Source organism: Capricornis sumatraensis, chromosome 14 (genome assembly GCF_032405125.1).
Source record: "Capricornis sumatraensis isolate serow.1 chromosome 14, serow.2, whole genome shotgun sequence".
Lineage (NCBI taxonomy): Eukaryota > Metazoa > Chordata > Mammalia > Artiodactyla > Bovidae > Capricornis > Capricornis sumatraensis.
Window position 1 is genome coordinate 36,513,404 of NC_091082.1, and position 26,972 is coordinate 36,540,375.

Genomic DNA, 26,972 nt, shown 5'->3' on the forward strand with positions numbered 1-26,972 from the left:
GCCTTCTCTTCCTTTGCGGAAACTGCCAACCTCAATGTTTCTGCCAGCCACGCTCAGTTTATTCGTATTTCCGCCTGTTTGCGCTCTGCGTTATCTTCACTTCAGCTCGGTTTTCAAAATATTTCACAGTAACTGGGCCCTTGTGAAAGGCAGTGGCAGGAGCGACGCTTATAGTGATGCTGCTCTGAAAACCCCTGCCATAACTTTTATTCCGCACTATGGAAACACACTCGCACATATTTGCATAGTCTAACTTTAAGGCTCTGGGAATCTGAAGAAATCCCTTAATGTCTTAATATGCTGAGGTTATGGTATTTATAAAATCCTGAACAATTTAAAAGCCACGAAATAGGAGGGTTCTTAGGAGATATCTGTACCTATTAAGCACGATTGTATCAGCCCACAGGATCGAATTCTCTGCGTCTCAGATCTTTAGCAAATGAAACTCTGCTGAAGGGAAAGCAACGAAAAATTCAGAAATCATTTTAACTGGCGGTACGAACAACAGAATTTCAAGACCTCTGAAATTATAGACTCCGTTTTCTTTATTTCACTTTCACAGGAAGAAAAATGAGAAAGGGCCTCCATGGGAATGCCAGGAGATAAAGAAAAATTACACAAAATAATAAAAATACTGTGCCTAGAGACCAGTGTTTTGCAAAGTGGGTGACATGGTGACCCCAGATTCAGTAAGTGTCTCACCAAGTATTTATCTTCTAACAAGGGAAGTCCACGTTGTTTGTTACTAACATTATATCTAGTCCTTCCAAAACCTCGTTTAAATGAAATTGTTCCTTCTTTATCCCTTTCTTGCATTTAAATTCCTATTGTTAAAAATCCCAAGTATTAAAAAAAAAAGTATTGAAAAGGCATTTGTCATTTAAAATATGCAATAACTTATGAACTTTTCAAAGACAAATCTCCTGAGTAATATATAATCTGTTGTTAAATCTTCCCAATAAGCACTTAGCATGGGGCACCATGGCACACACAAAGTAGGCATTAAATAAATATTAGCTGGGTATTTGATGAATTGCTAAGGTAGACCGTCTAATTATTCCCAATACATATCTGAAGAAACATGCCTGCCTGCGTGTGTGCTCAGTCATGTCCGACTCTTTGTGACCCCATGGACTAGCCCACCAGGCTCCTCTGTCAATGGAATTTTCCAGGCAAGAATTCTGGAGTGGGTTGCTACGTCCTCCTCCAGGGGATCTTCCTGGCCCAGGAATCAAACCCGCGTTTCCTGTATCTCTTGCACTTGCAGGTGGATTTTTTACCACTATGCCACCATAGTTAGCACTAACAGAACACTTTCTCTCCTGAAGATGCAGCTTCAACTTGGATTAAATTACTGAATACATTTAAATAATGAGAAAATTAAGGTACCCAAAGTTAGGGTTATGGCCAAGAAAACTGCACATCAGTGGGGAAAAAAATCTAGAAAGACAGCTGATTGGCTGGATGGTTGAGAGTGTGTGGTGGTGTCCAGTAGACGGTGTTATGTGCCAGGCTGGTTGTGGAAAAATAGAGACAAATGCTGCCACCTTTCCAACCTCATTGTAGGGAGAAAAGGGACAGGATGACACATGGGGGGTTATGACACTAAATGGTGAGTGGGTGGGGGCCAGTTCCTCTACTATTAAGAGTGTGTAGCTCTGCTCTTAGAACTCTATTTGGTGTTCTTTCCAACAAACCACACGGGCTTTGTTTCTGCCCATCTTCTCCAAACGATTGACTAGCTATACATTTGCTTTTTGAAGACTGGTTCAGCCACCACGAGAAGGACACTGTGAGAGCATCCTGAGGCATTGTGGAATAATTGTTCACTGCCAGGAAATGACAGCACCAGACAATGCTTGTGTGGCAACCCATGACAGAGGCTCAACCAAGCCAGAATGTCATGCTGGTCTGTAAGAACAGGAAGCAGAGCTGTACACTCTGGCAATTTTCATAAATGACAGCAAAGCTCCTGAACTACTGAATTCACAGACTACATCCACGTGTGACATGCAAGTTGCCCTTCTGTGTTTTCAGCCATGTTTATGCTCAGAGGAGATGAATGGAGGTTGTTAATGCTGTCCTTAAGACAAAAGACAATGGTACAGGCCGACTTCCCATGCCACAAATGCAAAACTGCTATAAACTCCCCGGTTGGCAAGTGTCGCCTTGTAGATGGCTCCAACCCCAGAAACAATGAGGTCAGCTTCTAGGATGGAAAAACAGCTTCTGGGTAAGAGCTGTGTAGTCCATACTGGGTGGTGGTTGATGTGGGAGGTGGAGCCTGAAGCAAGGACCCAGGATGTTTGGCTGCCAGTGAAGGCACAGCTCCACCCTCCTTCCTTTATTGGACAGAAGAAAACAGGACACGTCAAGGATGAGGTGGAGTTGAGAGGTAGAAGAGGTTTGTGTTTAGCTCTGATGCTGGCAAGGATCTGGAGAGGGCAGAAGAGAGTATGGTAGAGACGCAGCGGAGAGACAAAAAGCTGGACTCACAGTCAGTGCTGAATGTAGAAGCCTAGCTCTTTGTAATATCAGCAAGAAGAAAGCATCTTCACTCAGGTGGACTTAGATCAGTAAATTCTATCACCCCTGATTGCCCTAAATGTTACCTTGTTTGCATTATCATGCCAACAGTAGCTTCCCAAGGCTTATGTGGTATCATCATTCTTATATCACCATCAAATAATGTTGTTATATTAAAAAGGCTGAATTTCTTTAATGCTGTTTACAGTACTAGAACTATAAAGCAAAACTGACACAGCACCTATCTTCTAGAAATTTAGTATCTCAACACTGGGATTTTTTTCAACATTGAAATTTAATTTCTCTCTGCTGCTGTTGCTAAGTCGCTTCAGTCGTGTCTGACTCTGTGCGACCCCACAGACAGCAGCCCACCAGGCTTCCCCGTCCCTGAGATTCTCCAGGCAAGAACACTGAAGTGGGTTGCCATTTCCTTCTCCAGTGCATGAAAGTGAAAGGTGAAAGTGAAGTCACTCAGTCGTGTCCAACTCTTAGTGACCCCATGGACTGCAGCCTACCAGGCTCCTCTGTCCATGGATTTTCCAGGCAAGAGTACTGGAGTGGGGTGCCATTGCCTTCTCCGTAATTTCTCTCTAGTCAACAGAAATCTGCAATCCTTATGAATTTTGCATAGCCAAGCCTTTCAAAGGGAGATTTTTCTGCTGGAGAAGTGATAAGCCATTAGAAGTATTTTTTCCTTTAATTAATTGACATTAGTGTATGTCCACTGTGTTAGGATTCTCCAGAGAAACAAAATGAATAGAATATATATATATAGAGAGAAAGACAGCGAGCAACTGTATAAGATAGAGAAAGACTTATTGTTAAGAATTGGCTCACACCTCATACAATTAAGGAGGCCAACAAGTCACAAGATCTGCAGGATGGGTGGGCAAGCTGGAGACCCAGGAGAGCCTGGTGTAGTTCTCAACTGAAGGTCAGCAGGTGAGCCAAGGTTTTGGTTCTAATCTAAAGGCAGGAAAAAGCTGATGTTCTGATTTGAAGGCAGTCCAGGTAAAAGGAACCTTCCTTTACCGGGAGGAGCGTCAGTCAGGCTTTTTACTCTATTCAGGCCTTCAACTGATTGGATGGGGCCCACCCACATTAAGGGAGGGCAGTCTGCTTTGCTCAATCAACTGGTTCAAATGTTAATCTCAACCAGAAACACCCAGAATAATTTCTGACCAAATGTCTGGGCATCTCATGACCCAGTCAAGATGGCACATAACATTAACCATCTTATCCATTAACTAGAGTTACCTTTAGTAAAGAAATAAACTTCACTAATTTAATTTTATTTTGCACCTTAAGAGGAAATGTTATTTGGCAAATGGACTGAGAAAAAGTCGGATATTTCTTACTCCCCAGAGGTTTTGCTGTGTGAAGTCAGGAAACATATTTGACTGCTTCCTATATCTGCTTTTAAATGGCTGAAGAGCTACCCAACAACTGTTGTTAGAATGTATCTGTGTACCACAAAGTGAAAGTGAAATCGCTCAGTTGAGTCCACTCTTTTGAGGCCCCATGGACTATAGCCTACCAGGCTCCTCAGTCCGTGGAATTTTCCAGGCAAGAGTACTGGAGCGGGTCGCCATTTCCTTCTCCAGGGCATCTTCCCAACCCAGGGATTGAACCCAGGTCCCCAGGGAACCACATCTTTGTACCACAGGGTGTGGTCAAAGTTCATATGGTGAAATCCTTTGAGAGTTTTTGAATGAAAGATGTTGTACCTTATTAATTAAAATGCAGGGGTCATTGATCAACTGAATTAAACTTATAAGTTAAATAAATTAACTAGATTTTCCTTAATAACTCAGCTGTCTGGCTAACTCGCCTACCTTAGTTCAGTTCAGTCGCTCAGTTGTGTCCGACTCTTTGCGACCCCATGAATCACAGCACGCCAGGCCTCCCTGTCCATCACCAACTCCCAGAGTTCACTCAGACTCACATCCATCGAGTCAGTGATGCCATCCAGCCATCTTATCCTCTGTCGTTCCCTTCTTCTCCTGCCCCCAATCCCTCCCAGCATCAAAGTCTTTTCCAATGAGTCAACTCTTCACATGAGGTGGCCAAAATACTGGAGTTTCAGCTTTAGCATCATTCCTTCCAAAGAACACCCAGGGCTGATCTCCTTCAGAATGGACTGGTTGGATCTCCTTGCAGTCCAAGGGACTCTCAAGAGTCTTCTCCAACACCACAGTTCAAAAGCATCAATTCTTCGGCGCTCAGCCTTCTTCACAGTCCAACTCTCACATCCATACATGACTACTGGAAAAACCATAGCCTCGACTAAACGGACCTTTGTTGGCAAAGTAATGTCTCTGCTTTTGAATATACTATCTCGGTTGGTCATAACTTTTCTTCCAAGGAGTAAGTGTCTTTTAATTTCATGGCTGCAATCACCATCTACAGTGATTTTGGAGCCCCCCAAAATAAAGTCTGACACTGTTTGTACTGTTTCCCCATCTATTTCCCATGAAGTGATGGGACCGGATGCCATGATCTTTGTTTTCTGAATGTTGAGCTTTAAGCCAACTTTTTCACTCTCCTCTTTCACTTTCATCAAGAGGCTTTTTAGTTCCTCTTCACTTTCTGCCATAAGGGTGATATCATCTGCATATCTGAGGTTATTTATATTTCTCCCAGCAATCTTGATTCCAGCTTGTGTTTCTTCCAGTCTAGTGTTTCTCATGATGTACTTTGCATATAAGTTAAATAAGCAGGGTGACAATATACAGCCTTGACGTACTCCTTTTCCTATTTGGAACCAGTCTGTCGTTCCATGTCCAGCTCTAACTGTTGCTTCCTGACCTGCATACAGATTTCTCAAGAGGCAGGTCAGATGGTCTGAGAACACACTTTTTAAAAATAAAAAATAAAATAAGCCCCAAAGTCTCTACAAAGCTAAAGACTAAATTTTTCTTGTAGAACCTTAGACTCTTTTAGTTTTAGAAAGGATTCTAAGGGAATGCCACTGGACTTGACAGTCCAGTGGTTAAGAATCCACCTTCCAAAGCAGGGGATGCGGGTTACATCCCAGATTAGAAAATTAACATCCTACATACCAAGGGGCTACTAACCTTGCACCACAACCAGAGAGCCTGTGCACCACAATGAAGACCCAGTGCAGATAAAATTAAAAATAATAAAATTTTTTAAAAATAAATTTCATCTTATAAAAAATAAAAAGGATTCTAAGAAGGGTAATAGTCTGCTATGGAAATTTAGTAAGTTAACATAAAATAAATTGTATGAGGGGCTTTCCTGGTGGCTCATGTTAAAGAGTCTGCCTGCCAATGCAGGAGACTGGAGTTCAATCCGTGGGTCAGGAAGATCCCCCACTCCAGTATTCTTGCCTAGGAAATCTCATGAACAGGGGAGGCTGGTGGGCTAGAGTCCACGGGGGTTGCAAAAGAGTCTGACATGACTTAGTGACTTACCAACCACAACAAATTCTATAAAGAAAGGAGACAAGAATGGGGGCCGCAAGAGGCTGGTGTGGGGACAAGAACCGAGAAGTAGTAGTTGCTGGCCCAAGTTAAATAAAAAGACAAAGCTAACACCAAGGAAGAGTTTGTGATGGGTCAAGCAAGGTAACACATCACTGTAGACCAAGATCTTCCGATGTCACAGCAGAGTGAAAGCCTTATGTGGAGTGTACTGTTGTCAGGATGACAAGGTGGCATGATACACATTTTAGAACAGATCTACCGAAAAGGTAGAATTTTTAACACTCATGAGAATATGAGTTAAATACTAGGAATTAAGAAAACTCAGCTATCTAGAATGGCATGTTTCCTGGAAGCTCCAGACATAGTCGAAATCTTGGCTGTTTAGGCTCACTTCCCAAACAACTTTTGTATTCTAACATATTTCAAATAGAGGGTAAGACAGACTGCTTTGTGTACAAATAAACAACTTCCTCCTTGTTACTATAATATGACATTGATTTCAAAACATAACTTCTCTTTTAATTACCCAGAGCCTTGAAAGACAGACAATCTGTGCCATTCTGGATAAAAAGGTTGGAAATGATACAAAAATTCTCTCATTTTCCATAAATTACTAGAGAGCTTTCCTCTGAATATTTACAAAAAATCTACAGTCCATCTATCTGGGTTAAATAAAGGATTCATAAAAGTTATAAAATGTATATTTCTCCTGTAATCACTGTTGAAATCCTCTGAACCTTAGAAGAAGAGTAATAGGAGATGCAAAAACTCATATACAGGGACTTCCCTGGTAGTCCAATGGTTAAGAATCTGCCTTCCAATGCAGGGGACATGGATTTGATCTCTGTTTAGGGAACTAAGACCCCACAGGCCATGGAACAACGAAGCCTTCGAGCTGCAACTGCTGAGCCTGCATGCCACAACTAAGACCAGATCCAGCCATAAACAAATAAATATATGAATAAATATTTATCCTCATATACAGTCTTCAGATATTAATGTTAAATTAGAGTAGTGCTTCCCAAAATGTGTTCCATGAAATATTAGGTTACTACAGTGCACTATTATAAAAGAATTCCATTTTCAAATAAAGTTAAGAATACTCGAATATCATATGCTGGCTCCTAGAGATTCAAAGTTCATTAACATGATAAAAGCCCTGAGAAATTCCGTTGTCTTTGTTTAATCCAGTATCTCACAAACTTATTTGACTATGGAACTTCTTTTCTAGATTCACCTATTAGCATGCCCTATGATTAGTATTTAAAAAGGCTGAGACTAAAATATGGTTAATTATGAGATTTCTAACTCCCTCCACCCAGTTTTATTAGGATATAATTAACCTATGGCACTATGTGGGGAAGATCACCCAGAGGAGGGCTTGGCAACCCACTCTAGTATTCTTCCCTGGAGAATCCCATGGACAGAGGAGCCTGGTGGGCTGCAGTCAATGGGGTCACCCAGAGTTGGACACGACTGAAGTGACTTAGCACTTGGCACTATGTAAGTTTTTGGAGAAGGAAATGGCAACCCACTCCAGTGTTCTTGCCTGGAGAATCCCAGAGATGGGGGAGCCTGGTGGGCTGCTGTCTATGGGGTCGCACAGAGTCAGACACGACTGAAGTGACTTAGCAGCAACTATGTAAGTTTAAGGTGTACAGAACGATTTGTCTCACATATACTGTGAAACAGTTACCACAGTAAGTGTAATTAACATCCATCAACTCATATAGATACCAAAAAAATTTTTTTTCCCTTGTGATGAGAACTCTTAGTAAGGAACTGCTCTCTTAACAGCTTTCAAATATACCACACAGAAGTGAGAACTCTACTCATCATGTTGTATACATTACGTCCCTAATACTTATCTACCTTAAACTCGAGATTTGACCAGCTGACCACCTTCATCTAATTCACTCCACCCCACCCCTCTGCTGCCCACAAATCTGATCTCTTTTTCTGAGTTTTTTTTTAAAATTCTACGTATAAGTGAGATCATACAGTATTTATCTTTCTCTGTCTGACTTACTTTACTTAGCCCCCAAGGTCCAGTCATTTTGTTGCAAATGGCAGGATTTCCTTCTTTTTCATGGCTGAATACTATTCCCTTATAAATATACATCTTTTTTATCCATCCACTGATGGACACCTAGGTTGTTCCCATGTCTTGGCTATTGTAAATAACGCTGCTATGAACATGGGGTGCAGCTATCTCGTCAACATGGTATTTTCATTTCCTTCAGATATACTTCCAGAAGTAGAATTACTGGATCATATGGTCATTCTATTTTTAATTTTTTGAGGAACCTCCATACTGTTTTCCATGATGACTGTACCAGTCTATAATCCAACCAACAATGCACAAAGTTTCCCTTTTTACCGCATCCTCACCACATTTATTTTCCCTTGTCTTTTTGCTTACAGTCATTCTAATAGGTGTGAGGTGATACTTCACTGTGGTTTTGATTCACATTTCCCTGATGATTGTGCAATGAATCCTTCTTGTGTACGTACTGGCCATTCATTTATCATCTTTGAAAAAAATGCTTATTCAGATCCTTTGCCCATTTTCAAATCGGATTATTTAGGATTTTTTTTTTTTTTTGCTATTGAATTGTATGAGTTCTTGGATATTAATGTGAGGGATTCAAAATAAACAACCAGAAACACTGAACACAAAAGCAATTCCTCAGGGTATTATGGAGCTAAGTTCATTTTCTTTCATAAAAAACAAACATATTTTTTTTCTCTCCACACACCATCAAAGTCTGCTTCACCATATATTTTTTCTAAGTTGTTAGGACCAATGCTGGTGAGCTAAGTCCTTTTTTTGCCTCTTGGGGAATAAGGTAATAAGTGAACACAATGACATTCCTTGTCATATTCATGCCCACGTGCAGAGTCAATAAACTCAAAGGAATTTACTGTGTCAAGATGAGCCTCTGTATCATCGTAGCTCATACTTGATTTAGAGACCTGCAGTGTGAGTGAATTGTTCAATTCAACTTAACAGCCATTTCTTACCTTCTAAGTGCAGGAAAGACTGGACAGAGAGATACCAAAAAAAAAAAAAAATGTTGAATGCCTATTTTCCTGAGGCCCTAAAACCATAATAAATGAAAAATCATCTTTAAGACATTTCAGACCAATAGATGCTACAACTGGCATTCTAACAGACAGACATAAACTACATCCTATAGGCATTCAGGCAAGAGAGAGAAAAAAAGCAAAGGATTTGGGATTTTAAATGGCCATGCTTTGTATAGGCTGATTAGATAAATACACAGGCATGTACACACACACATACACACTTGATAGAAAGGCACAGAGGAGGAGAGCTCAGGGTTCAGGGAAGGCAAGAAGTCTGAGTTACGGCAAGAGCACGTGAGTCTGGGGAAAATGGTAGAAACTGTAGAAGAGAAAGTCTGGAGGGATTGATAGGGTTTTTAACTGCAGACTGTGACTTCCAGACCTCAGTCTACAAGGAAGGAGAGACCACAGTAGGTTTTGAGCAGAAGCAACATGATCAGAACTGTATTTCAGAAAAATAAATCTGGAGAGAGATCAGAGGCATAAACAATCAGAAGAGCCACCCTTTATTGAGAAGGTCTCCCTACTGACACTGATTCCAGAGCATCAAGACCTACTAGTAGGTCCTACGTTAGGCTCTTGCCAAGGTCAAAGGGAAAGATGACCTGCAGGCAATATGACAGCAAAAAGGAGAGAACAGGTGGGAGACGCTGAGGAAGCAGAATGGATAGCTGGTTCCCTGCTTGTTTACCATGACCTGGCGTGCTCACAGAATAATCACAGAGAAACCACCGTCTAGAAGAGAACTGATGGTAGGGGAAGAAACAGGTAGACATTTGGTCAATCTTGAGCATCTTCTTCCTGCCTCAAGATCACTGTTGAGTGCTGAGCAGGGAAACTCAGGGACTCATTTCTGTTGTGTCTCTATCTTTGATAGATTTCTGGCCAGATTCCTTTTCTTTGCCTTTCCTTTTACAAATCTGGGTTCCATGTGCAGCACATCAATGTTTGTGTTATGAATTCATAATGATATTCTCTTAGTATTTGCATGAATCTGAAAAAGGCTTGTGTTTGCAACATGCTGCTAAGTCGCTTCAGTCGTGTCCGACTCTGTGCAACCCCACAGACGGCAGCCCACCAGGCTCCCGTGTCCCTGGGATTCTCCAGGCAAGAACACTGGAGTGGGTTGCCATTTCCTTCTCCAATGCATCATACATCCACATAAAAAGAAAACCCCAATGAAAAGGAATATGCTGGATGCCTAGGATATTCATGGAATACAGATAAAGATGTTGGGGCTGAACCTGTCACCCTAAGGTACATCCCTTTGTGTGATTGTTGTAATATTGGATATATACTTTGCTGTGCATTGAAATTGTTGTTTGCTGTCCATTAGGCAAGAGGGGCAATGTTGTAATTTTGACGCCATCAAGGACTTATTTTAGGGTAAAAGTGGCCTCCTGGAAGTACCTCTACTTTTTCTTTGAAATCAAATCAATGTCCAAATTCTTCACACCAGTCCCAGCCCTTCCTCTCCAGATGCCTTGTTTCAGCCATTATGGTCTCTGTCCTGGGGGAAGTCCCTGCCACCATTCTCAGTTCCTCCACCCACACTCCAGGGTTATCTCCCTGAAACCAAATATAACGATGTCACTCCCTGTTCAAAACTCTTCCGCGGCAACCTGGGGCTTCTAGGGGAAATTTCACGCACCCGCTGGCCTCTGCCTAACGCTGCACGGTGGTCTCATCTAACCTCTTCCTATGGACTCCGCTTCAGCCGTACTTGGAGAAGGAAATGGCAACCCACTCCAGTACTCCTGCCTGGAAAATCCCATGGGCAGAGGAGCCTGGTAGGCTACAGTCTATGGGGTCACAAAGAGTCAAACACGACTGAGAGACTTTGCTACACTTTACTTTCAGCCATACTGGCTACTTTTGTTTCTCTATAATTATTTTGGATTTCCCAGGTGGCACTAGTGGTAAAGAATCTGCCTGCCAATGCAGGAGACAATGTTAGAGACAAGGATTTGATACCTGGGTCAGGAAGATCCCCTGGAGTGAAAAATGGCAACCCACTCCAGGATTCTTGTCTGGAGACTCCCATGGACAGAAGAGTCTGGCGGGCTGCAGTCCACAGGGTTGCAAAGAATCAGACACAACTGAAGCGACTTAGCAGCAGCCCAATTAAATTACTCTATCATTCATACCTTCATGTCTTTGTTTAAATTGCATCTTTCAAGCTTCTCCTATGGTTACTTTTCCTCCACATTGCCTGCCCCTTCTGGTAGGATGGGCCTCTCTTCCTTGGTGCGCTACTGGACCCTACGACAATTCTAACAGTGCCAAGGATGCTTATTGCCCTGTTGTCACCTTGTCTTACTGTGACAGATTGTAGTCTCCTTAAGGTTAGGGCTGCGTCTAATTTACTTTTGTACTTGTAGCTTCTAGCACAGTGTCTGACAGACCATTGGTGCTCAACAAATATTTGAAGAAGGAAAGTTTATTAATTTTTGTTACCTTCTTTGGAAACATTATTTATTTATTTATTTCATTTTGGCACTGCTGGGTCTTCACTGTGGCATGAGGGCTTAGTTGCCCCCATGGCACGTGAGATCTTAGTTGCTTGATTAGAGATCGAACCCACATCCCCTGCATTGGAAGGCACATTCTTAACCACTGGACCACCAGCAAAGTCCTAGTAACTTTATTTTCAGGAACTTCAAATTTTTACTTTGGGATAGAAATAATGTCCCATTTGTTTTAATATTGCAGATTTTAATCTTTTTTTCTCCCAACCCTATTTCAAGCCTGTAAAGGCTCTGATGTTCACACTCAAGTGGGAGTGAGAGAGCAATCAGGATGCAAGAGGGGGATGCCTGGTTGAGGGGAGCCACATCCACTGAAGAGGGTCATTTGGCTCCAATAAGACTATTATTTACTGTTTGAAGGAAACAATGGTTCTCTTTAAGATGATGAAGTCAGCTACAATTTTATGTATATTCAAATCTAATCTCAGGTTATGAAAGGTTTATCATGGGGGTGTGGTTTAAAGCAGCAGAATAATCTTTAGTCCTGGCAATTGTTTGCCTAAAATCTATGGCAAACAAATGCTCTTACCTTGAATGTAGTCAAATTTATCAGCTTCTCCTTTTTAGTTAAAAGCTTTTTGTGTCTTAAGTCTTTTCCAACTCTAAGTTCTAAAAGATTCACTCACATTTTCTAATTAGAGTTTTTATGTACTTTTTAAAATTGGAATATAGTTACTTTACAAAGTTGTGTTAGTTTCTGCTGTGCTGCTGCTGCTGCTAAGTCGCTTCAGTCGTGTCCGACTCTGTGCGACCCCATAGACGGCAGCCCACCAGGCTCCCCGTCCCTGGGATTCTCCAGGCAAGAACACTGGAGTGGGGTGCCATTGCCTTCTCCAAGTTTCTGCTGTACCACAAGGTAAATCAGCAACATGTATGTACATATATATTTCAGTCAGTCAGTTCAGTTGCTCAGTCATGTCTGACTCTTTGCAACCCCATGAACCAAAGCACGCCAGGCCTCCCTGTCCATCACCAACTCCCGGAGTCCACCCAAACCTGTGTCCACTGAGTTGGTGATGCCATCCAACCATCTCATCCTCTGTTGTCCCCTTCTCCTCCTGCCATCAATCTTTTCCAGCATCAGGGTCTTTTCAAATGAGTCAGCTCTTCACATCAGGTGGCCAAAGTATTGGAGTTTCACCTTCAACATCAGTCCCTCCTATGAACACCCAGGACTGATCTCCTTTAGGATGGACTGGTTGGATCTCCTTGCAGTCCAAGGGACTCTCAAGAGTCTTCTCCAACACCACAGTTCAAAAGCATCAATTCTTTGGCACACATATATCGCCATCCCTCCTCTTGGACCTCCCTCCCACCGCCACATTATACTCATCTAGGCTATCACAGAGCACCAAGCTGAGCTTCTATGCTTTATAGCAGGTTTTCACTAGCTATCTATTTAACACATGTTAGTGTACATCTGGAGAAGGCAATGGCACCCCTCTCCAGTACTCTTGCCTGGAAAATCCCATGGATGGAGGAGCCTGGTAGGCTGTAGTCCATGGGGTCGCACAGAGTTGGACACGACTGAAGTGACTTAGCAGCAGCAGCAGCAGTGTACATCAGTTCAGTTCAGTTGCTCAGTCGTGTCCGACTCTTTGCAACCCCGTGGACTGCAGCACGCCAGGCCTCCCTGTCAATCACCAACTCCCAGAGTTTACTCTAACTCATGTCCATCGAATCGGTGACGCCATCCAACCATCTCATCCTCTGTCATCCCCTTCTCCTCCTGCCTTCATCTTTCCCAGCATCAGGGTCTTTTCAAATGAGTTAGTTCTTCCCGTCAGGTGGCCAAAATATTGGAGTTTCAGCTTCAGCATCAGTCCTTCCAATGAATATTCAGGACTGATTTCCTTTAGGATGGACTGGTTGGATCTCCTTGCAGTCCAAAGGACTCTCAAGAGTCTTCTCCAACGCCACAGTTCAAAAGCTTCGATTCTTCAATGTTCAGCTTTCTTTATAGTTCAACACTCACATCCATACATGACCACTGGAAAAATCATAGCTTTGGCTAGATGGACCTTTATTGGCAAAGTAATGTCTCTGCTTTTTAATATGCTGTCTAGGTTGGTCATAACTTTTCTTCCAAGGAGTAAGCGTCTTTTAATTTCATAGCTGCAGTCATCATCTGCATTGATTTTGGAGCCCAAAAAATAAAGTCTGACACTGTTTCCACTGTTTCCCCATCTATTTCCCATGAAGTGGTGGGACCAGATGCCGTGATCTTAGTTTTCTGAATGTTGAATTTTAAGGAAACCTTTTCTCTCTCCTCTTTCACTTTCATCAAGAGGCTTTTTAGTTCCTCTTCACTTTCTGCCGCAAGTGTGGTGTTATCTGCCTACCTGAGGTTATTGATATTTCTCCTGGCAATCTTGATTCCAGCTTGTGCTTCATCAAGCCCAGCATTTCTCATGATGTTCTCTGCATATAAGTTAGATAAGCAGGGTGACAATATATGGCTTTGATGTACTCCTTTCCCGATTTGGAACCAGTCTTTTGTTCCATGTCCAGTTCTAACTGTTGCTTCCTGACCCACATCCAGATTTCTCAGGAGGCAGGTCAGGTGGTCTGGTAGTCCCATCTCTTTAAGAATTTTCCACAATTTGTTGTGGTCCACACAGTCAAAGGCTTTGGCATAGTCAACAAAGCCGAAGTAGATGTTTTTCTGGAACTCTCTTGCTTTTTCGATGATCCAGCAGACGTTGGCAATTTGGTCTCTGTTTCCTCTGCCTTTTCTAAAACCAGCTTGAACATCTGGAAGTTCACGGTTCATGTATTGCTGAAGCCTGCCTTGGAGAATTTTGAGCATTACTTTACTAGCGTGTGAGATGAGTGCAATTGTGCGGTAGTTTGAGCATTCTTTGGCATTGCCTTTCTTTGGGATTGGAATGAAAACGGACCTTTTCCAGTCCTGTGACCACTGCTGAGTTTTCCAAATTTGCTGGCATATTGAGTGCAGCACTTTAACAGCATCATCCAAATAGCTCAGTTGGGATTCTATCACCTCCACTAGCTTTGTTCATAGTGTACATATGTTGATCCTAATCTCCCAGTTTGTCCCACCCTCCCTTTTCCCCTCTGTGTCCACATGTCCATTCTGTATGTCTGTGTCTCTATTCCTACCCTACAAATAGGTTCATCTGTGCCATTTTTCACTGCATCACTATTTACAACAGGAAGGACATGGGAACAACCTAATGTCCAATGACAGATGAATGGATAAAGAAGATGTGGTGTATACATACGATGGAATGTTCCTCAGCCACTAAAAGGAAAGAAATAGGGTTATTTGTAGAGACATGTGGAGAAGGCGATGGCCCCCCACTCCAGTACTCTTGCCTGGAAAATCCATGGATGGAGGACCCTGGTGGACTGCAGTCCATGGGGTTGCTAAGAGTCGGACACGACTGAGCGACTTCACTTTCACTTTTTACTTACATGCATTGGAGAAGGAAATGGCAACCCACTCCAGTGTTCTTGCCTGGAGAATCCCAGGGACAGGGAAGCCTGGTGGGCTGCCGTCTATGGGGTCGCACAGAGTCAGACACGACTGAAGCGACTTAGCAGCAGCAGCAGTAGAGACATGGATGGACTTAGAATCTGCCATACAGAGTGAAATAAGTCAGCAAGAGAAAAATAAATATTGTATTTATATTTTTATATATTTAAGATCTTGATCCATTTGATGTCTACATTTGCTTATACTCTGAGGTAGGAATTTGACTTCATCCTTTTTCACATGGGATAATAATTTTATCCAGCTCTACTTATTGAGTAGTCTCTCCTTTCCCCACTAGTCTTAAATACCACCTCTGACACACAGCAAAGTTTCATACCATCCCATTCTAGTCCATTGGTCAGTTTGTCTGTCCTTGAGCCAGCACTACACAGCTTCACTACTGTGGCTTCATGATAGGTTTTGTTGTCTACAGAGTAAGTTTCTCCTTGTTGATCTTCTTTTGCAAGTATCCGTTCTCTTCACTCTGACAAAAAAGCCCCGAAACAATGCAAATGCCAGTCGAAAGGAGAGCAGATGGAGAAGCTCTGTTTTATTACCACAATGGAATGTGATTCAGAAGTTACAAAAACATGAACTACAGCCTCATGTAACAATATGGTTGGATCTTAGCAATATATGAAAAATACATTCCAACCAATTACATGCATGGTGAGACCCTTTTGACACAGTTAAAAATGGCTAGAATAAAAATGTACTTTGTAGAAATTCATAGAGATGAAATAAAGTGATATGAAAAGACAAGCAAATAAGTGAGAACACAGGATTCAGGGTGAATTTCCTTGAGATGGAGAAAGGCAGGTGTCTCTCAGGGGTGGCTATATAGGTGCTGTTACATGATTAAAAATAATTAAATAAAGAAGAGACTTGCTTGAATAATGAGGATATGTTTACTTCTGAAGTCTGAAAGGTGAAATAAAATAAGATATAGAAATGGACTTTAAGAAGGTATGTTGAGTTCTAAATGTTCCAAGGCCAATGATTGTTGTTGCTGCACTTCAGTGTTATCTAAAAAGTTACCCAGAAACTGCCTGACAAAGATACTGTAAAGACTAGCAGACGAGTGTGATAAATATATATATACATTCGTGTCCAACTCTTTGCGACCCCATGGACTGTAGCCTACCAGGCTCCTCTGTCCATGGGATTATTCCAGGCAATAGGAAAATAGGAATGGATTGCCATTTCCTTCTCTAGAGGATCTTCCCGACCCAGGGATCGAACCCAGGTCTCCCGCATTGTAGACAGACGCTTTACCGTCTGAGCCACCAGGGAAGTCCATATATATGTATACTGCTATTAATTCCATGATCTTTTATTTAATCTGCATGAATTGAGTACTCTGTGGGCAATAAAGGGTTTTCTGCCCAGTATCTTTTCCTTCTTCAGCACCCCCTAACTTGCGTTTGGTGTCCCCACTGTGGAGTGTCAGGAGTTTGAGAGGAGTTGAATGTCGCCTCATTTGTGGGCAAACTGACTGAGCAGGGGGATCCCACCCTCCTGCCTCAGTTGTCTCTCATGGGTTAACGGATGAGTACCTGATGTAAACTGGCCTGACCAGAGTGAAGTTAAAGACTTTCACTTGCTGTTTAGAGAAATACATTCTCTCCCTAGACTTGAAGGCAATGGCACCCCACTCCAGTACTCTTGCCTGGAAAATCCCATGGACAGAGGAGCCTGGTAGGCTGCCGTCCATGGGGTTGCTAAGAGTCGGACACGACTGAGCGACTTCACTTCCACTCTTCACTTTCATGTATTGGAGAAGGAAATGGCAACCCACTCCAGTGTTCTTGCCTGGAGAATCCCAGGGACGGGGGAGCCTGGTAGGCTGCCGTCTATGGGGTCTTCCACTCTTCACTTTCATGTATTGGAGAAGGAAATGGCAACCCACTCCAGTGTTCTTGCTTGGAGAATCCCAGGGACGGGGGAGCCTGGTGGGCTGCCGTCTATGGGGTCGCACAGAGTCGGACACGACTGAAGCGACTTAGCAGCAGCAGCAGCAGCAGACTTGAACTGAGAAGTTTGTAGCCCAGCCTGTTGCTACTGGCTGTACTGAGAACAGAGATGACACCTCAGAAACCAGAGTTGAGGGGGTTCCAGGGTACAGAGCCCGAGCCCTGATGGCACCACACGTGAAGCCTGAATGTATTTCCTCAGGAATTTTCCATTTCATGGAAAGGAAGAAAAATGTGGAAGGAAGAAAAATCCTTCCACCTTGTAAGTTGAATTGAACTGGGTTTTTGAATCCTGTAACAGGAAAACATTGAAACACCAATATGTTCAGTCTAGGCCTCCTCTCACTTGGCACTCCCTTTGTGGTCAGCTGGTAAAGAACCCACCTGCAATGCGGGAGACCTGGGTTCAATCTTTGGGTCGGGAAGATCCCCTGGAGAAGGGAAAGGCTGCCCACTCTAGTATTCTGGCCTGGAAAATTTCATGGACTATATAGTCCATGAGGTTGCAGAGTCGGACACAACTCTTTCACTTTCACTTTCAGGCCGCCTCTCACTTGGCACTTCAGAGGGAAACAGAGATGAAACAGAGCGAGTAACCTGAGGTCCTTTGTACACTATACAGTCGGAGGGAAAATGTGATGAATACCACAAAAATATAAAAACACAGTGCTGGGTGGCTGATGGGACAAGCGATCAAGCAAGAGGCACTCCGCGAGGAAGTGGTGTTTGAGGTGAATTCTGGAGAAACAGGAGGCCCAGGTTAACCTCTGTGACTGGTGGGGACTGGGCCCAGGGAATCCCCAAAGAGCAGAATGGCAGAAACAAAGATGCAGGTGCAAGCAGGGTCAGGATGGGTTTGGGGACTTTGATTTTGTTCACACTGACATACCAGGCACTTATATGGATTATCTCTTTCAAGTCTCACTACATAGACACTGATATTATTACTGATTTTTTTTTTCCTGTAGAAATCCTGGGGCACAAAGAGGTCATATAACTCTCCCAAATTCAAGCAGCTAGCTAATGCAAAAGCCAAGCAGTCTGATTCCTACACCTAACGGTTATCCTATATTGCCTCCCCAAGTTCAATAACCAGCTAACTTGTCTCCACACACAGTGCTGAATGACTTCACTAGGTATCCAGTGGCAGGGCTATGAAGTCCAGATAATGGCCCTTTCCTCAAGAAGAAATTTGCTGGCAGTCCAGTGGTTAGGACTCCTCACTTCCACTGCTGAGGGCCCAGATTCTATCCCTGGTTAGGGAACTAAGATCCCACAAGCCATGAGGGGAAGCCGAAAAAAAAAAAGTCCCAGCTGAATTTGTCAAGGCAGAAGATAAACAGGAAAATGCCAGCCACATGTGATAAATACAGATTTCTATGAATAGTCCTCATCCTATGCCTTTCTCTGACTGGATTCAGAACCCTTTGGGCACACCCCACCTTTCCATCCTTTATTCTGGGAACAGCGCATGGAAGGTTATTGGGGACATTTGTCCTTGTTTCAGAGGCCCCAGGCCCTCAGCTCCTCTGACCACGTGTGGACTTCCCTACCAGGTGCTTCCTGACCAGGCAGATTTCTTCCTCAGCTTGCCCAGGCTGCTTGTGAATTATATAGGAAAGCTCCTTGCCTGGCAGCCTCCAGGGCAGGCACTGGAGGGGGCAGTACCTCTCTCTGAGCAGAATCTTGGCTCCATCATGAGATGAAAGGCGAGTAGAAAGAGAATGCTCTTGCATTACATCGTCAGCTCTCTCTTGGCTAAGGGGGCAAAATAAGATACCCTTATATTTTCACATGAAGTAATTGTGTTGCAAAGAAAGGAGAAAAACAAAGGCCACTTATACACACACTCATGGCACACAGGCTGCCCTCATAGCCCAGTTGGTAAAGAATCCGCCTGCAATGCAGGAGACCCTGGTTCCATTCCTGACTCGGGAAGATCTGCTGGAGAGGCGATAGGCTACCCACTCCAATTTTCTTGGGCTTTCCTTGTGGCTCAGCTGGTAAAGAATCCGCCTGCAGTGCCTGAGACCTGGGCTTGATCCCTGGGTTGGGAAGATCCCCTGGAGAAGGGAAAGGTTACCCACTCCAGTATTCTGGCCTGGAGAATTCCATGGGGTCACAAAGAGTGGGACATGACTGAGCGACTTTCATTTTCACGTTTCTTTCAAGGCAGATAATAAAGTCTGCCTGCCCACTCCAATCTTCTGCCCCTGTAAATATATGTTTTTCCTACAAACCAGTGGTTCTCAAACTTTACACCATCTGGTCAGGTGGTTAAAACAGATTGCTGGGCCCCATCCCTGGGGTTTCTCATTCTGAAAGTCTGGGACAGGGCCTGAGAAGTTCCCTTTCTAGTGTGTTCCCAGGTGAGGCTGTGTCTGTCAGATGGTTGGGAGCCACACTGAGAGAACACGTTACAGACCATGGCTCTATAATGGCAAGTCCTTTGATCCCTTTACCTTGGAGCCTTCTAAAAGAAGGCAGAGGAAAAGTCTGGACTGTGTTATCTGTAAAGTCTCTTCCAGAGTCAGATCCTTATGATGAGGACACAAAGTCATCATCTTACTGGGAGATTTGTGTCCCAAAGGTAATAAGCCAGTCGTGTACACCTCAGGAAACATTTTCCTATAAAAATAATGTGGGGAGGAGGCATCATTAAGTTTTCATCCATTCACATTCGCCCAGGAGAGAGACACACTTCTTTCCCAGGAGCATATCCTGAATTGGGCTCAAAGGGCAGTTAGAGACTGAGAATCTGGGCCTCCTCCACTGCTTATTTGTTTTTTTTCCTAAAGTATGAGTCAGGAATAAAGGACCACCCATCCTGATGTCCTTGTGCAAGGACAATGTCAACAATGAGTCTTGAAGGCCAAAGGAAGGAGCCCTGAGATCGTGGTTAACTGATGGCAGATCCAGGTTCAGGTTCCTTCTAATTCAGGCCCTGAAGTGGAGACTTTTTATGTGATTTGTTGTTGTCATTTTTGTCTTAATTAAATTGCAGACTTTCTTGGCATACGAGTCACAGCAGTCTGAGGACTTCTAATCTCATGCATTAGGCTAACCAAAGTTGCCCGTTGCCAACCAGGAAATAGTTTGATCTGATCTTGCAGCTAAGAAAGGAATTAGCATCTGGTGTGGAATATGACCCTGGCTCTTTGTACGTTGGCTTTTTTATTCCTGGAAATACAGGCCAGGAGTGGCTTTATGATCATACCAGGTATAAACCTTGTCTGGTCAAGCTTGACTGGGCTATTCTTCTTTTCTTTCTTTCTTTCCTGCTGGCAGGTGAGAACGTTTGACTTTTCCCTGCACATCTGAGGCATGCCTCTGATGGTATCTTGTTGTGATTTACTATTTAATTATAACTGTACTTATGTCTGCCTGGGCCTGTAAAGGTATTGGAGCTCTTTTCTTTTCATCTAACATAGGCAGTCATGGTTATGGATTCAGAGATTTTTTTTTTTAATGGTTAATGAATTATTAACCATAAAACCAAAGTAGTACCAAGCCAAGTCAACCTAAACAAGGATGCATGAATAAAGAAAAGAAAAAAGAGAAAGGAGAGTTGTTACCAAGGAAAATAAGGGCTAGAGGATTTCCCTGGTGGTCCAGTGGCTAGGACTCTGAGCTCCCAATGCAGGAAGTCCAGGTTCAATCCCTGGTCAGGGAACTAGATCCCAAATACTGCAAGTAAAATAGCCCACATGCCACAACTAGAGAACCCAAGTACTGCAACTAAGACCTGACTCAGTCAAATAAATATTAAAAAAAAAAAGAAAGAAAGAAAATGAGGGCTAAAGAAAATCTAAGTTGAGATGTTGATGCAACATTCTCCAGCTTGAGTCACAAACAGATTTTCAATTGATAATCAAGAGACCTCTTGAGGTATTTTTTAAGAGAGAAAGAGAGGATGCTTCCTGAAGAGCAGAACTCAAGTTAGCATATACATATATACAGACACGACTTAGCAACTAAACCACCATATAGATACATTTATATGTGTATATTATGGCCTGTAGCCAGCCAAGCTCCCCTGTCCACGGAATTCTCCAGGCAAGAATACTGGAGTGGGTTGCCATTCCCTTCTCCAAGGGATCTTCCCGACTCAGAGATTTAAAGTTTCTCCTGTGTTTCCAGCCTTGGCAGGTGGATTCTTTACCATCACATCACCCGTGGGATCACAAAGAGTGAGACACGGCTTAGCAACTGAGCACGCACACACATATATATTATATATATATATATATATATAAAATATATGTGTTATATATTTATAATATATTATATATTAATATATATAATAAAGCATATACATATATATAAACTCAGGCCAAAAATGCCTTTGAGCTGCCATAATACAAACATAATCCAGGTAGCTGCAGGCACAATCCTGACACCAGACAGCCCATGATTTCAGAAGTGAAGCAGCAAGTCAGTTCTAGAGTCCAGCATCCCTGCAGGAGGATGAAAAGGAGCATTCTGGTTTCAGTTTTGCTCAGGAAGCCAAGGGTTTGTTATGTTGGGATTTTCAGCACCATCAGCCTTATTTTAAAGTTTGTTTTCCCTGAAAATCTCAAGCGCTGTTGGAAAGTCGCCTTTCAGCCACCAGCAGAGGAGTAGCCCTCGACCCTCTTCCCAGCCTGGGTAAATCTGAGGAGTGCTGTGAAATTTGGTATGAAATTTTGAAAGAGTCCCAGGGATCATCATCATCATTCCAACTATTTTAAACCCCTTCCATCTGAATATCTCAAAGACCTATGTACACATTAATTAGTCTCAGAACACTGCTTGGAAGTAAACAGATATTAGATTTCTATTGCCTCTTACTGATATGTCTTCTGCATCTGCAGATTTCAGGTTCCATCCCATTATTTACTTTGGAAAAAAAGTAAATTCCTCCCCCATTTTGTAGGGTAAATGACCTTGCCTATAGTTCTAGGCTGAAGTCTGTGGCCTGTACAAAGAAGTTCTGTATAAAGCATGGCCTCTGCCCTTGCAAAGTTGGTACTATATTGAAGAGACAAGATTCAAGTATATAACAACAAATAATATAAGAATTATTACAAGGCAGGATTTGATTAGTTTAAAACAAGAAGTTTTCAGCAGGAGACATCACCGTGGATGCTGGTAGCCCAGGAGAGCTTCATGGAAGAGGAGGTACTTGGACTGGACGCAGTGTGTGAGTCTGTGTGTGCTAAGTGCACAGGCACATTCCAGGAGGGGATGATGGCATGGGCAAAGGGACTGAGGTAGGAATTTGACTAACTTGTTTAGAAGTCATGTAGCCTGATATTGTTGGAGTTGGGAGAAGAGTGAATGATAAGATTGGGAAGCTGAGTAGATTAAGATCAAATAGTGAAAAATCTTAATACTAAAGTCTTAAGATTTGACTCTCAGCATATTCTAGAATCAATTAAATAGGTGCAGAAGCTGGCCAAAGTGAACAGTTAAAGCTCATACTTGACATTAAATAAAAAAGGAATGGAATTGGTGACAGGAAAAATGAAACAGGGTAGTTTATTTCTATTTATTTTTTATTATTGGAGTATAATTGCTTTACAATGTTGTGTTTCTGTTGTACAATGGAGTGAATCAGCAATATATACATTTATCCCCTTCCTCTGGAACCTCCCCGCCACCTCCCCATCCCGCTGCTCCAGGTCATCACAGAGCACCGAGCTGAGCTCCCTATGTTGTGCAGCAACTTCCCACTAGCTGTCTACTTTACACATGGTAGTGTCATTTATGTCAACCCTATTCGCCCAATTCATCCCACCCATCCCCTCTTCCTTGGCCCACCGTGTCCACACATCCATTCTACATCTGCATCTCTGTTCCTGCCCTGCAAATAGGTCTATCTGTACTATTTTTCTCAATTCCATATATATGTGTTAATATACGATATTTGTTTTTCTCTTTCTGACTTACTTCACTCTATATGACAGACTCCAGGTCCATCTACATCACTACTTAAACAGGGTGATTTAGGAGAGACCGTTTAGCTAGAGTGGTGTTTCTCAAAGTGTGGTCCCTGGACCAGCAACATCAGGGTCAAATGGGAACTTGTTTGAAACGCAAATTCTTGGGCCCCTGCAAAGACCTATTGAATCAGAAACTCTGGAGTCCGGGGAGTAGGGGTGGGGGGACTCAGCAATGTGAGCCGTATCCAGTCTTCCAGGGGACTCTAATGCATCCTCAAGTTTGAGAACTAGTAAGCTAGAAAAAAATCCTTTAACAGGTAGTCTCAAATATGGCAGAACTCTCTCATCTAATCATGCTCTGCATATGCAAAAAATAAACCGCTAAACCAAATATTTTAATGTTCTTTAAAACAACTTTTTATTATGTAAAGCTTCTAACTCACACAAAAGTGGACAGAGTAGAACAGTAAACTTTCATATTTTTATCACTCAGATTTAACAATTAGCAAGATTTGGCTGCACTATCCCTTCTCACTTTTTCTCTGAATTTTTATTTTTTTAACCCTAGAAGTTATTTCAACTCACTCATACATATTTAAGCCTCTCTTAAAATATATATATATGCTCTCACATGACCATGATGTCAATATCACACCTTACAGAAAGGACAGTACTTCCTTGGTTTCTCCTAATACCCAGACTATAATCAGATTTCTCTGGTTGTTGAAGTAGAGTCTATTTAATTTTGTTGTAACTGGCTATCTTCTATGTTATGCTACCCACACACCACAATAAACTTTAGAGGGATACTGACTCAGAGGGAAAATATTTTAGACATCTTTTCTTTTTAAAATATCTCTAAGAATGCATATTTATTTTAGGTTTAGATTTTTATATTTGAGGGAAGTTTCTTATTATCTGTGGAGTGGGTATTATTACAGTACGTGTGTAATGACTTTCCATTTTGGATGCTATGATGTAATTCTAACTAGAGTCAGAAAATGTAATTAACCAAGATGAATCTTAGTTGGCTTAAGAACAACTTCCTGCCCCACTCTCTGTGTAGTCAGAAGTATGAAGTGTTATTGAAGTGTGTGGTGTTCTGCTTTGGAAATACATGTGTTGTTTGAATATTGAAATATATAGTAAAATATTCTCATACCTTCAAAATATTCTTAGCTCTCTGAATTTCTAGAGTTAGATGTAATAATAATTGTGCACAATTACACAGTGCCTCTAAGCACTTGGTATATTAACTCTTCATTAAAAAAACAAAAAAAGCCATTAAAGAAGTGCTCAAATGCCAAAACAGGATAAAAAAAAGACGAAATCATAAGAAGATAGTTGACCAGATGTTTAAGTAATGAGAAGTGTAATTTTTTTTAATTAAGTAATTAATTTGGCTGTGCTGGCTCTTAGTCTCAGCACATGGGATCTAGTTCCCTGACCAGGGATCGAAACTGAGCCCTCTGTATTGGGATCAGAGAGTCTTAGGTACCGGACTAGCAGGCAAGTCCAGAGAAATCAAATTTTTAATTCTCTCAAGTCATTTTTTTCTGATGATATAGACATATACATATATGTGTATTCTGTTATATAAGGCCCACCATTTATCAAATCTTGATATTTATAAAGTAATTAATTTAATTAGCATATGCCCAAGACATGGGTATACCGTACTTTATATGTATGCTTTATACTCTTGCAACTATAACTTAAATTGGACGAGGCAACAAAACACAAAGACTAAATTTGGGTCAAAACTGAATTGTACCACCCCCTGAAATTCAATTCAGAAGATAGATTTTAAGTATTTCATTTTCTTTCTTAACCTTTTTTGGGGGAAAAGTCTATCCCTGTTTTGTTCTCTTGGTCTCGTCACCTCTTCTGCCTGCTCCTCCTCTGCTTCTCCCTAGGCCATTTCACAAATGTGTCATTTTATGGCACTTTGTTTAGACTGATTTGTAAGGTTGGAAATACTGTAAACAAGTTGAAAAAATGTAGATGGCATTGAAGATAAGAACAATTCCAAAAATAGTTGTCTGCCTCCCTGTGTTTTTGTTCTCCCAATAATGAGGCTCACTGCCTTTAATTATAGTTTGAGACACTATGTTGAGATATTTAATCTCTGAGTAATGACTGGATTTTAGTTTCCTAATTGGCATCTGTGTGTTTAGCAAATCTATGCCAAAACCCAAATCTGAGAGTAAGCACGCAACACAGACATCAACTGTATATCAAACATTTCTGATATCCCCCACCTTAGCTCCAGGGTAACAATAGTAACCAAAAAAGGCAAGATAAATATCTTACAGTTCATGATTTCACATATTTTTAATTTACTAACCAACAACCTGTTAAGGTTTACAAGTCAACCCAAAAATCCTTGTGTCATCAACACATAACAAAGTGTAATTGTAGCCCCAAAGAAGCCCTTGGGGTTTGGGAACGTGTCTTGCTCACTCTCAAATGGTATTTCAGGTACCTGGGAGTAGTTCCCAGAAGATAATGCTACACCTATGACTGGGTGACTTACTGAAAACCTTGTGAAACCAGCTTGAAAGGACTTGAAGAATAGGTTAGGTAGAGAAGTATCACCTTGAACTCTGTCCACTGATGTGCCTTTGTGTTTTCCTAGGAGGAGAATAATCCATGGAAAACTCTTTGGGCATCTTCCTCTGATTATTGTTAGCTTCTTATTCTTTGAAACAAGATGGCCCACTCACGATCAGGAACACTCCTCTTTGGGGAGTGTCTGATACTGCTGTGGGCATGAGACCTACAAGCTCACACTCCCTGCATAATGTATGTTTCCTTTGCCAATGTTTATCTAGCCTAAAGTTACACATGGGTGGAGCTGCAGCAGGAGGTGGAATTACAGAACCCAGCTGTTCTACTCATTTTGACCTTCCTAAGATGAAAGGCCAAATCATAGCCTGATGACAGGCTCTGAAGACCGGTAGACAGAACTGCTCTTTCAGAGGCAGAGAGGGAGAAGAGATTCTGATTGTCCAATCTAGTTCGTATGGGGAAAGAGATCCCTGACATGTCTGATAGTAGTGTCTGAAGCCTTTCACTCCAGACAGGGTTTAATAGGCTACCCTAGGCGTTACAGAGCTGAACAGTCACCTGGAGGCCATGGTATTCGTGGTCCTCTGAAAACGAAAACTGCTCTCCTTTCCAGATGTGAATAACACCCTGTGGGATGGGACTGGAGCCAATCAAGGTGATAAGGACGGAAGGAGGCCGCTTCCAGACACTTAACCATCATTGTGGTTACTGCATAGGATGAAAACAAAGCCAGCTCCCTCCTTGAGAAGATAAAAGGACCAGATTTACTGATGGGTTGTGAGAGAAGAGAATCAGACTGCTGCCTGAGTGTTTAGCTCACACAACAGGGTGCCTAGCGGTATGGGATACAGTAAGTTCCCTCATACGAACAAGTTCTGTTCATTAGACCCCACGAGGTGACAAGATGACAGTGGAGGCCAGCTAACCACATTGAGCAAACGGTGGCCCAAATTTGATCCTCACATCGTACGTGGCCTTTCCTAGGCACAACCCAGAACCAGAACTTTTACCCTCTCCAAATTCAGATAATCTGACTTCCCAGGTGGCTCAGTGGTAAAGAATCCACCTGCCAATGCAGAAGACACAAGAGACACAGGTTCAATCCCTGGGTCGGGAAGATCTTCTGGAATAGGAAATGGCAACCCATTACAGTATTTCTTGCCTGGGAAATACCATGGACAGAGGAGCCTGCGGGCTACAGTCCACGGCGTCTCAAAGAGCTGACCACGACTGACTGAGCACGTGCACACAACTCAGATAAAGGGGATCCAGTCATGTCCTAGAGCACTCAGTGATTTCCCAGAATTCCCTCTGCTTCTTGGTAAATTGGGATTTTTCTCCTCTGCTGTGGAAGAGGAAACTAAAGCTTAAGCAACATACAGGAAGAGGCAACCCCAGGAGGGGAACTCAGG